The sequence below is a fragment of the Hippopotamus amphibius genome, chromosome 1 (assembly GCF_030028045.1).
Source record: "Hippopotamus amphibius kiboko isolate mHipAmp2 chromosome 1, mHipAmp2.hap2, whole genome shotgun sequence".
Classification (NCBI taxonomy): domain Eukaryota; kingdom Metazoa; phylum Chordata; class Mammalia; order Artiodactyla; family Hippopotamidae; genus Hippopotamus; species Hippopotamus amphibius.
This window is the reverse complement of record NC_080186.1, coordinates 4726586-4739557: the sequence shown is the minus strand read 5'-3', so window position 1 is coordinate 4739557 and position 12972 is coordinate 4726586. Positions and strand designations below refer to the sequence as shown.

Here is a 12972-nt window from a genome sequence, read left to right as displayed (position 1 = left end):
AATCGTCAGTTAAGTACTGAAGAAGTGGTATGGGTATTAAAACATAAATACGATCACTGGGATGGAAGGTGGCCAATGCAAACGGGGGAGGAAAGCAGCATTTTCGCAGCCACATCCCTGCAGCAGTGGCAGGCGGGCACGGGCTGGAAGCGCTCAGCCTGTGTCTGCAGGACGTCTCTACTGAACTCGAGCTCCAACTCTTGCTATGTGGCCTCAACCAGGGCTGACAAAGCTCTCCCTGCCTCTCTCTCAGGGTTGTTAAGAAACCAAGTAACATGTCTGTGAAATCATTTGCTTAAACTGTAAACGCACATAAAATGAGATGCTACTATTTGGGGTTTATATAATAATGCTAATTATAGATTACTGATATATTAAAACTAGCCAGTGAACTTCTAAGTGGGAAACCCAGCAAGTTTCTTTCTGTATTTCTGAACATTAGAAATATCTGGGGGTGGAGGGGGGTGGGGGGGGAACGGGATTGAAAATGCAAGCACTTCTACCTTGACTTAAATTGTGATGGTGTGAGAAGTAGCTCTAAGACTGCAAAAATGCCCAGTTGAAATTACGACATAAAATGCCTATTTCGTCCTTCCTTTGGTTGCACAGCTCGTTAACTGCATAAACAGGGAAACTACTAGGTGTTAAGATCCTGCAAAATCAAAGAAGGTTATTCTAACGTCAAGTGGTCACAGACATGGACCAAGGGAAAAACAGAAAGATGATTTGGAAGCAAATGCGAAACTCAGGTATTCAAGGCAATCATTTCAGCCTTAGCAAAGCACTAAACTGGCACTTAAAGCCAAATCTGATCAAAGTTCACAGGGATTATACATGAAAAGTTATCAGGAAAACTCAACAGCATAAAAGCGAGGCTCACAGGAAACACTAGGGGAGGAGTATATGAGAACTCTGTACCATTTCTGCAACTTTGCTGTAAATACAAAACTATTCCAAAATTAAAAGTTCATTTTTCAAAATGATCTTTTAGGGACTTCCCTGATGGCACAGTGGTTAAGAATCCACCTGCCAACGCAGGGGACGCTGGTTTGATCCCTGCTCCAGGAAGATTCCACATGTCGCGGAGCAACTAAGCCCATGTGCCACAACTACTAAAGCCCGCGCACCTAGAGCCTGTGCTCCGCAACAAGAGAAGACACCACAATGAGAAGCCCGCACACCACAATGAGAAGCCCGCACACCGCAATGAAAAGCCCGCGCACCGCAACAAAGAGTAGCCCCCGCTCCTGCAACTAGAGAAAGCCCATGCACACCAATGAAGACCCAACACAGTCAATTTATATATTAAAAAAAAAAAAATTTTTAATAATTTTAAAAAGTGTGCTTATTTTTTAAAAAACGATCTTTTAAATTTAAAACGGGGGTGAAGCTTGCTTTTGAGGAAGAAAAGGAAACTAACATGTTTAATAGCACTCTGTGCAGTTCAATTTAAGACTTTTTCACATATCAACTCATTTCAACCTCACAACCATCTCTTGACACAGGTTAGAATCAGCAGCAGCAGCCCTACCTCACAGCTAAAGAAACTCATAAAAGAATGATTTTCCTAGGGGATCCCACAGCTTTTCAGAGGTGGGGGTGGGATCCAGTTCCTGGTCTGACTGACCCCAAAGCCCAAAGCATAACCAAGTCTGGCCAAGGGACCTAAGTGGGAAGGCGAGGCTGCCCTCTATGGAAGATGGAAATGGGACATGGACGTCCACCTAATACTAATCCACTGGGCAGGCTCATCCCAGCTGTACCAGTGAGTCACTAAAAGGCCATCCCTCCAGGAAGTGACATGGTCCCCTCCTTGAAAAGGCAAGTTAAGAGATGCATCTAAAAATGCACGTCCTGGTGCCCTGTGGAAAATCTTAACGTTGGTGTACCGTCTTACAGCAAGTTCACCTGAGAAAGCTTTCACCCAGAAATCAACCCACAAGCTAAGCTTGTAAAGAAGGCTCCCTAAAAGGCTTTACTAATGAACTCTGGGCCACAGCTCCACGGAGGGCGAAACTAAGCACCACACACGTGAAAAATACAACATCACAGGTGGCCATAAACCAACCACCACACAACTTCTCAAAACCCACCAGAAGGAAAAGCTCAGAAAGAACCAATTATAAGGTGGCTCCTCTTTAGACGAACAATTGGAAGGCTTGCGGGCCAGCCCTCTGCCTGATGTCCTAGTGCCACCAGAGGGCACTACGTCATGTAATCGCTCTTGAAATCCTTACGTCACATGTTTTGAACTGCAGAAACACTGAATGAAAGCTGGATTTCAAATCAATGAAAGGATAAATTTGACAGGGGCGTCAAGCACTTGGTAGTCATAAATTTCAATTTAATTCCATAAAACTTAGAGAAGTACACACATGACGCCACGGAGTACGCGAAAACCAGTAAGTTAATCTACTCTTCAGATTTATGAAAATAATGGACTTCAAAATAACGCTAAGAGTTACACATTTGCTCCTGCACCTTTTGTCACTGGGGTTGTCATTTAGATAACATAATCCCGGAAGCTTTGACATGTGTGCACAAAAGAGCACAAGGAAAAACATTTCGGTTTCTTCGTTGCTTTAAAAAGCCACTCTTCATTGAATTACAAGTGGACATATACCATAATAAAATTATAGTACAGTTTATTATGCATGATTAAAACATGATTTAATCTTTTGTACTAAAACCCCTGTAAGAATAAACAGCGAACGTTTACCAGTGCTCATTATGCCCTAGGTTGCTATTCTGAGCACATTAACACTTATTTAATCCTCACAACATCCCCCTGAGAGGCTGTAAAATTCTGTTTTAGTAAAAAGTTCAACCTTGCACTTCTTGAAGGCAGTCAAGAATTTCTCTTTACATCTGTGTCTTCCACTCATGATTTATTTGTCCACAAGACCATAAACGCAGATTCGCGAGTTCTGCCTCATTAACTCGCTCCCGTAATTATTTCTTCAGCCCAGAATTCACACTCCTTACACTTCCATGTGACGATGAGATTACATAATCAAAGGAATTCAGCGGTAAGTTTAATAAAAAATGCATTATGCCCTGAAAGGGGTTTTTGTTTTTATTTTGCTTTGTGGAACATAAAAATCTAGTCTTGGCTTTTCACACTTAATTTAAAAGGAACTGAAACATATTTACTGTTTGATCAGAAATGCTGGTTATTTCTCTGTGACAAAAAATGCAAGTTCAATTGGGCCTGCTTTCCCTGCTTTTAGTTGATTCCTTCAGTGTCCAATAGATAACTGAAGTTTACACTGAAATGAAGAAAATTGGACCAATAAAATACACCACATCTGAAAAGAAGTTTCAGTTCTTTAAGCAATTTGTCACGAGTTAGTGCCACAAATAAACTCACCTTGAGATAAAACCCACATCACAGGATACTGTCTCCTTGGTTTTGTTTTTGCTCTTTGAAAAAAAAAAAAAAAGAGAGAAAGAAAGAGAGAGAGAAAGAAAGAAAGGAAGGAAGGAAGGAAGGAAGGAAGGAAGGAAGGAAGGAAGGAAGGAAGGGAGGAAGAAAGAAAGAAAGAAAGAAAGAAGGAAAGAAGGAAAGAAAGAAAGAAAGAAAGAAAGAAAGAAAGAAAGAAAGAAAGAAAGAAAGAAAGAAAGAAAGAAAGAAAGAAAGAAAGAAAAAACACACAACCTCCTCAAAGAACATTATCTTCAAGAACTATATCAGTATTCCAGCCTAGGCCAACACACAAAGAATAAAGATGGAGTACCTGTCACGCTCATGAAGGTAACCTGGAACAAAAGTATTCTGTTACCATCATCTAAAATAAATGCCTCCAAGTTCCCTCTGTGTCTTTGTTAACGATAAACCAAACATTTAGGTTTATCTTGTTTACTTGATGCCAAATTTTTATCTTAAATTATTAAATATCAAGAAAAAATTTTAATGTCTTCTTATTTCCTACCTCCCTATTTTTATTTTTCAATATTTCTTTCTAGATGCTCATTAGACGTCTTGACATTAAAATATTCCAGATTCAGGACTCATGTTTTTCCTACATCTATTTCTTCTATTTCTTCATCAGGAGGCATGGATACCATAACACAAAGTTTTGTAATTCATAATTTCGAGTCCTGATAAACACCCTCCACCAGTCTGACAGTTATTTCAATCACAACAAAAGTTTTATATTTCTCCCCAAATTTCACTGCTTTATCACTTTTAGAAGTCATGTGTAAAAGGCAAAGTAAAAGGAAAACATGCAGGAAGGATGCGATGCGAGGTGACCAGTCGCCCACTCGGCAGCACTTATTTAGACGCCACGCCGTGCAGGCTATGTCCTGCACACTGGGGACACGGTGGACACGACAGAGGCCCTGCCCTCACAGGGCTTCCATTCTCCCAGGAGTTGGGGGCGAGTGACAAACAGATCGTCGCTCAGACGAGAAGAGCACCTAAGGGGACCGAGAGTGGCATCTGGGCATATGGGTGGTCACGCAGGCCCCCGTGACCAGGTGGCATGTGGACAGAAACCCCTTCTCCCTGAGCCAGGTCAGGCCGGAGAGCTCCTTCATAGTAACTCTGGATGAAGCAAGACTGGGTCACTTTAATCTATGTCATTTTTAGTAACATTCGGTTCAGATTAATTTCAGGTTTTGAGTACAATGAATTCCCTAATAGAACTGTCTTGAAGCCAGGTATGGAGCTGGCAGGACGGCAAAGCTCTCCCTACGAGTTCTGCCAGCTTCCTCTCCAGTGTGGCAGCGCTCATGGCTCCAGCTCTGTGGGTCCCTCTCCTTGCTGCACCCGTGAACAAGTGTGTGGTGAGAGCCTGAAATAAATAAGTGTAAAATGGGTCACGACCATCGCTTCTATTTCTGTTTTTAACTGAAGAAAATGTGCCCCATTTCCAGAGGCAGAGAGAGGAGACATCTGGGTAAAGGCAAACTAAAGTACACATTAAACACACATATATGTACATATATGTACATGCATATGAGTGACACACACACTACTCTACACACACACATTCCCACACATCTGATTTCTTTCCCTCAAATAAGTAACTCAAAATCAGTTCTTTTACAACCGTTCTTTTCATAATCATTACAGCAAAACTTTTATTGGGTAGTAGGTTATATCTTTAAGAGGCCACAAAACTTTTCTAAAGGATCAAATTAAAAATTAAAGGTTCGAAGATGATCAAGGTTCAGATTCAATTAACACTAATTTTAGAAGAATTTTTTACTGACTACGCATATTCTGTAAACTACTTAAGTTTTTGTTTTGTTTTTTCTCTAACGTAGTGTCCCAGGGGAGTCATTATGTACAATCAGCTCTCTAATTCAGATTAACGTGTCTAAGTACATATTGATATAACAGAACACAATGCTTCGAGAGGCTCCCCTGCTAGAGACTATTAGCTGAAGCACTTGACTAAAAAGGTGAACTTAAACTGAATTCCCAGCACTTCCAATCACTGCTTTCCAGGCCAGTTTCGCAGGTTAGAAAAATACAGGATTTCAAAGGAATCTGAGGAAAAGAACTACCAGCTCCTAAGTATGAGAGATCCTAGTAAGAAACCACAGGTGATTTCTTCAGTGCCCTTACACAACCCAAACATGCACTGATGCTGAGGGAGAGCCTCAGGAGACGTGTTCTCCCAAATCTCTCTCCCATCCACCTCCCCTTGCTTAGGTGCTACTGGGGGGAAGAGCCATAAGGTGACAGATTTGGGGTCAAACACTGAACACTGTGCAACGAGTCTTACAGAGCAAGTTGGGAGCACATCGTGTTGGGGGGGCGGGGGGGCGTGGTGGTGCTATCTAATTTGTTTTTCAAATTTGGGACTGATTTCCAACCAAACCTTAAACTGACTGAATACAAGCATGACTACTGACTTCCAGTGAATCAAGGTAAGTAAAAAAGAACCATCATATTCAGCCATGTGTCCAATGCTCAGAGGGCAGTTGCTTTCACAAGCCTTGAAGGTGGTCCTAAAAAGGACACATCACAAAAAGAAAAGAGCTGTGGCCTTCTTACCAGAGAAGTTCCCAAGACATTTATATCTATTTCCCTAGGCGTTATTCAATTAAATCATTAGTTAACTAAGATACCAGAACAACAAATGGAAGATTTCAAGGCGATCAAATGTAAATTGTGTATATATATATATATATTTTTTTAACATATAATGTGACTATCTCTATGGAATCAGACAGCAGCTTCTGACTTGTTTTCTATCGCTCTTTGCACATTTGCTTTCTGCTACCAAAATTTAAAGATCTGTATGAACAAAAACGGTATTCATCCTCTTCCCTCAAAACAGTTATTAGGTTTACCTCTTTGGCTTGAAGGTACATGACCACAGTGTGTCACCTGCCCCATTCAGCCACCCACAACTGCATGCAGATGCTGGGCTGGGTGCTACGGAAACAGAAACAGGTGAGGCCCAGCATCTGCTCCAGAGAGCTCACAGTTCAGTGAACTAAAGACGCCCATAAAGAGAGAAATTACAACACGACGTGGCAAGGGCCCTCAGAGGGATATGGAGAGCTGTGCCCGTGATAAGAGGCAACCAACAGGCCAGACTGTGCAGAAAGGGCGTGTGGAGATGTGACAGCTGGGACTGGCCTCTAGAAGGAGCGTCTGCCAGATAAAGCAGATCTGGGGAGGAAGGGCCGGGGTAGAGAAAGAAACTGCATGTGTGAAAGGACAGAAGTGTCTGGGGTGGGGGTGGGGGGCGAGACGTGGCTGGGGGAGGTACGCTGTACTCGATCACGAAGGGCTGCGGGGTCTGGTATTTCTCCACCTGCACCTACACCCACATCCAGAGATGGCAGGATAGGGTTAATGAATACTTTACAAGTAAAGGCAAATCCAGGTGACAGGCACAGAACCATCCAGAGGGCAGGCGTGTGGGCTCTGTGCAGCCTGAGGACGAGGGCGGGGCACGCGCCTGCCTGCTGCAGGCCAAACACCTGCCGCGGTTTAGGTTACACTGGCTACCTGCCGCGGTTTAGGTTACACTGGCTATGCTGGTTAAAGCCTAAAATTTCAGCAGTGTATTTCTGAAGGAATAAATTTAAATGTTTTACTTTGGGTTTTTTTGAGGCAAGAATTATAACAAAAGCATGCCAGCGACTCAGGTCTAAGTTTTTAAAAATGAACAAATGTCCAAATGCTCACCTTCCTAGTCTCGACACGTGGATCTTCACTGTCAAAGCAACTAGAATTCTGTGGGTATCAAATTAAGTAATTATGCTAACAGTGCTTTTAACAAGCTAATCCTTTGGTTCCCTTACATAGCATGTGTTATAATTTACAAGTGGCATCATATAACAGCTCTTCTTTTGCTAGGATACATTCCAGTCCATTCATCATAAAGATTTATGTGTAAAGAAGTGACTTGATAAGCAAAACACCACTTACTGGGGAGGAAAACCTCAAAACAAACTGCAATTAAGCCATTAATGTTATTTTAATTTCTTGCTTAATTTCCAGCTCTTGGTATTCATTTCCCCATCAGATGGAAACATTTTAATTAGAATAGAGTTTAAGAAAACTTATGTAATGAATAAGCTTTCGTTATTACTAAATTGTGTTTACGGAGTTTTTTCTTTCATGTGAATAGACCGGGCAAGAAGGTCATCACATTTAAAAGATAAACATAAAATATAAAACTGCACAGTCAGGGACCAAGCAGATTCTCTGTGATGCTCAGGGGATTACTGAAGTTAGGATGCTGAAAACAGACTACCTAGACAGGCCCCGCTTTCTCGTGACATCAGCTCACACAACGTCAACAAGCAATGACTCCTTCACACCAAGTCATCCAAGGACCTAAGCTCCACAAACACATGGCTCAAAGTGGGCTGCTCCTAATTTGGGGGCTGGTAGGACTTTCGAGGATTTGGGGGTTCATCTTAACACGGAAAATAAACTAAAGGGAACTTAAAGTAATTTAAACTTGATAAAGGGACAGAATCTGGGTATCCATTCACCTTTTCCCTGGGGGCTCATTACTGGTAAGGAAAGTAGAAGTAGTAAGAGCGGGTGTGCTGCTGAGGTGTCCTGTTCACACTTTCAAAACAGTTCACTGCCCATGGCCTACAAGGCTAAAAAGTAGCTTTCTGACATCACCATCGATGTTTACTAATCTTTAAAGGCACGTTGCGGATCAAAGCCTATATACACACATACACATACGTACACACAGGCACACCGCATTTTACTGCGCTTCACAATACTGCATTTTTTAAGTGTTTTGAAGATGGGTGGCAGCCCTGTAACAGGCAAGTCTACTGACACGATTTTTCCAACAGCATTTGCCTACTTCATGTCTCTGTGTCACGCTTTGGTAATTCTTGCAATATTTCAAACTTTTTCATTATTATCCTATTTGTTATGATGGTCTGTGATCAGCGATCTTTGACGTTACTCTTGCAAAAAGATTACGACTCACTGAAGGCTCCGTGACGGTTAACATTTTTTAGCAATAAAGTACATTTTTAATTGAAGTATGTACATTGTTTTTTAGACATAATGCTGTTATTGCACACAGTGGACTATACTAGTAGCATGTAAACATCACTTTTGAATGCACTGGGAAACCAAAAAAATTCATGTGACTCGCTTCACTGCATTATTTAATTTATTGCAGTGGTCTGGAACCAAACCCACAATATCTCCGAGGTATGCCTGCATGTATGTGCGTGTGTATGTATGTGCGTGTGTATGTATAAATTCTTTGCATAATAAAAGGCTGACAATGCCTGCCTTTTAAAAGCGCAAAGGGGGACTTTCTAGGTGGTGCAGTGGTTAAGAATCTGCCTGCCAATGCAGGGGACACGGGTTCGATCCCTGCTCCAGGAAGATCCCACATGCCATGGAGCAACTAAGCCCATGCACCACAACTACTGAGCCTGTGCTCTAGAGCCCAAGAGTCACAACTATTGAGCCCATGTGCCACAACTACTAAAGCCCACGTGCCTAGAGCTCGTGCAATGAGAACAAGAGACACCACTGAAATGAGGAGCCCACGCACCACAGCAAAGAGTAGCTCCCGCTCACCACAACTAGAGAAAGCCCGTGTGCAGCAACGAAGACCCAACACAGCCAATAAATAAATAAATAAATAAATAAACAAATAAATTTATTTAAAAAAATTTTTTTAAAAAAAGCACAGGGCTTCCTAGGTGGCGCAGTGGTTGGGAATCTGCCTGCCAATGCAGAGGTCACGGGTTCAATCCCAGCTCCAGGAAGATCCCACATGCCACGGAGCAACTAAGCCCGTGTGCCAAAAAAAAAAAAAAAAAAAAAAAAAAAAGCACAGAGGACAGGCAGGCTCCCTATGCTGTATCACATGGGACCGTCTCAAAAGGCCAACCAAGGTGGGCTTCTGCAGGGGTTCAAACACATTTAGGGTTGTTAAGTACAACTAATAGAACTTGAGGATTATGACAAAATAAAGATAAGAATCTAAAGGATAAAAGTAAAAACCCACTGAAAAGCCGCGATTTGGGGGAGATCCTGTCAAAATTATGGCCTTGTGTTCTGATGTGACTGTCAATCAGAAACCTTGCCTCAAACCCCTAGTTCCAAGGAGTTAGGAGTTACCACTTGGATCTGACTTGGGGCAAGAGGAGTCCTCCAACCCTCACAGATGCCTTAAGAAATGTGTCGGGATCAGGGGCAGGAAATGCTCCTTGGTGGGCAGGTGAGAGCAGACGCCACTGAAGCCGCGAGCCCACCCACAGCCCCAGCCTCCAGCCCTGCTCGTCTCATCAGCATCATAAGTGGTTTCAGGTCCACACAGACGATCCTTCACAAGCCTTGGCCTCCCGGTTCCTTGACCCAATTCCCTCCGACCCCCTTGGACTGCACTTCCACGGTCATTCCCTACGCTGTCCAGACCTACGCTGTCCAGGGCGGTAGGCACAAGCCACGTGTGGCTGCTGAGATCTGCCCAGTCTGAACCAAGACGTGCTGCAAGCATACGACCCGTGTCACATGTCACGGACATAGTGCAACATGCAGGTAAGACACCTCCACAATGCCTACATGGGTTATGTGTTCTGTAATACTTCAGAGACGCGGGACTAAATAAATCATTAAAATTAATTTCATTTGTTTAGACTTTTCAAAAATACAGTTCCTAGAACATTACAAATTACACATGGGGCTCACATTGCATTTCTACTGGACAGCACTGCCCTAGACCTTGACGTTAACCACAACTGCACCCCTTCGTAACACCAGACTCAAGCACCCCACTCCAGCAATTCCGTGGCCCTGCTCCTGAGCCCAGTGCCCCCAGGGCCCGTTGCTGCCCCTGGTCTCCCTCGTGCTCCACGTCTGCTCCCTGCCAGGCTCGGAGTCCGTGCCCACCATCACAACAGTGCGAAGCTCCCTTGCCCCTCCCACCCCAGCACTCCCCGGGCAAAATCCCCATCCCAGGTGAACTCCAACTCTCCACCCTCTCCTGGCCCACACCGGGGCAGCAGAAAACACGACTCCTTGAAAGCACCTGCTCTGTGCTTCCCACCCTCCCATTTTGGCTTGAACCAGCTGGAACCGGTGACGTCCTCACCATCCACTCATCCAGCTCTTATCAAAGTCACCCATGACCTCCGTGCTGCAAGATCCAGGGTCAGTTCTCACCTGTGTCTTCCTTGACGTTTAGCAGCACTTGACACAGGTGACCACGCTCTCTGCCCTGAAACCCGTTCCTCCAGGACATCCCCTCTCCCGGTTTCCTTCCGTGGTGTTTCCTCTCACATCCTTCACTTCCTCCTCCCCCTTCCTCCTATCACTGGTACCCCCAGGCTCCGGGTTTGAACTTCTACATCCATTCACACCCTTGTCTATAGGATTTCATCTATCCCAGAGCTTTAAGACCTTTCGATACGCTGACAACACTGAAGAGTCTGGCTTGAGGCTAAGCCTTTCCTCTAAACTGTGCCTGCCTACTGGAAACCTCCATGTGACATCGTGAAGTTAACACAGCCAAGAGTTTTCTCCTCACCCATCTCCCCAACCTGCTGCTCCCATGGTCTTCCCCATCTCGGTGAATGGGAACTGCATTCCAGTTGCTCGGTGCACAGACACTGGCATCACCCCCAACTCCTCATATGTGCAGACAGCCAATCCGCGCTTCCCCTCAAACACGGCCCGCATCTGATGCTGCCCTGGTCCAGCCACCACCAGCCCTTGCCACAGCCTCCTCACTGGTCTCCCTGTGGCCATCCCTATCCCCCTAAACCAGGGATCAGCAAACTTTTCCTTAAGGAGCCAGAGAGTAGATATTTTAGGCTTTGTGGGCCAGATGGTCTCTGTTGCAACTACTCAACTTGGCTGCTGCAGCTTGAAAAGCAGCCTCAGACAATACGCAGACGAATGAGCGTGGCTCTGTGCCAATAAAACGGGAACTTGAACGGACACTGAAATCTGAATTTCATGTAAGTTTCATGTGCCACGAAATATTATTATTCACCTTACTTTTTCTCAACCACCTAAAAATGTGAAGAGCATTCTTAGTTTGCTGGCTGCACAAAAACAGGCAGCAGGCCACACAGTATGCCAACCCCTGCCCTAGACTACTCTCTGCACTGCATTCAAAGTGATCCTTTTAATCACGTCATTTTCCTGCTCAAAAATTCTTGGATGGCTCCCCTTCTCATTCAGTAAAATCAAAGACGTTCCCACGCCCTATAGGGCCCAATGGGATCGCACTCCTGATGGCCTCATCCGCTCCTCTCCACTGTACTCAATGCGACCACAGTGGCCTCCCTGCTCCTCTTTTGCTTTTACCAAACCCACATCTACCCTGGGGCCTCTGCTTCTGCTGTTCCCTCTGCCTGGAATACTCTCAGCCCAGATGCCTGCAGGAATCACTGTGTCGCTTCCTTGAAGTCACCTTAGGAGAGACACCCGCTCCAGCCGAAGCAGCATGCACACGCGCCCACGCACGCCAACACCCGGGGGCCCTTAAGAGGGTTTACCTTGCTTCACCGTTCTTTGTCACACTTACTATCATACGATATTTATTTCTTTATTTAGGTAGAAATAAACTGATTAGGCAGTTTTTTAACAGGGAGGCAAAACAGCATGGTGTTTAAGAGCATGAAATCCTGAGGCAGATGACCTGGCTTGGAAGCCGCCAGCACCGCGTACCAGCTGTGTGACGCTGAGAGCGTTATTTTTAAGTCTCTGTGCCTCAGTTTCCTCCTCTGTGAAATGGGGACGATAACAGCACCTACCTCCTCAGTGTTCTGAGCAAGGACGAGGTGATAAATGTACCTGGCACATGTAATCACTCAATTAGTGTCACTTGCTTTTTGTTTATTGTTTACTGACCCTTCCTACTGACCCTTTCCGCCAACCAGAAAATAAGCTCTTTGAAAATGGGCTGTTTTGTTTAGTGCTTTAACTCATGGCGCCTAGGACAGTGCCTGGTACTAGGCATTCCATAAGTATTTACTGAACAAATTTATAAACCTTTGAATTTAAGTCCCTCTCAGAGAGGGCAGAACACTCCCCACCCCCAGCATCACACTGACATCAGGAGGGCAAAGCTATCTTAAAACCCACCGCATAAAGAGAAATAAAAACCTGACTACTCTGGGAGGGTCTGCTGATGTTTCTCTCTGTGGAGAAACCCTGAAGTGAGCCATGACCACCGTGCTCTGAGGAGCAGCGGCGACACTTGGTAAGACACCTCCTACAATCTTAAACTGTGCTGTAGACTCAGCGGTCACGTGCTCAGGTCTCTAACCAGAATAGGGAAGAAACAGATTTCACAGTCAGGTTCAAATTCCACATGTAACATGCCAACCTAGTAGCACAGTTCTGTACAGACCTGACAATATTTTCTGGATACAAGCACAAATGACTGCTTACTCAAAGTAGCTGACATTTAATTGACTTCTAAAAACAAAGAACATCTCATCAAATGAAAGTCTTTCCCGAGCAAAAAGGTGGTAAAAACATTTCCATCCACCCGT

The 12972-nt window shown here is 44.3% G+C and overlaps 1 protein-coding gene across 6 annotated transcripts in view; it reads right to left on the bottom strand.

Moving 5' to 3' along the window:
• CAMTA1 (calmodulin binding transcription activator 1) overlaps window positions 1-12972 on the bottom strand; it is an 869135-nt gene that overhangs the window by 774106 nt on the left and 82057 nt on the right. The window contains exon 5 of one of the 6 annotated variants that reach the window (XM_057695122.1): window positions 4663-4799. The exons of the other annotated variants lie outside the window; for them this stretch is intronic. The gene's annotated coding sequence lies outside the window, so the exon portion shown is untranslated. Of the gene's footprint in view, window positions 1-4662; window positions 4800-12972 lie in introns of those variants that run through there. 6 annotated transcript variants of the gene reach the window in all.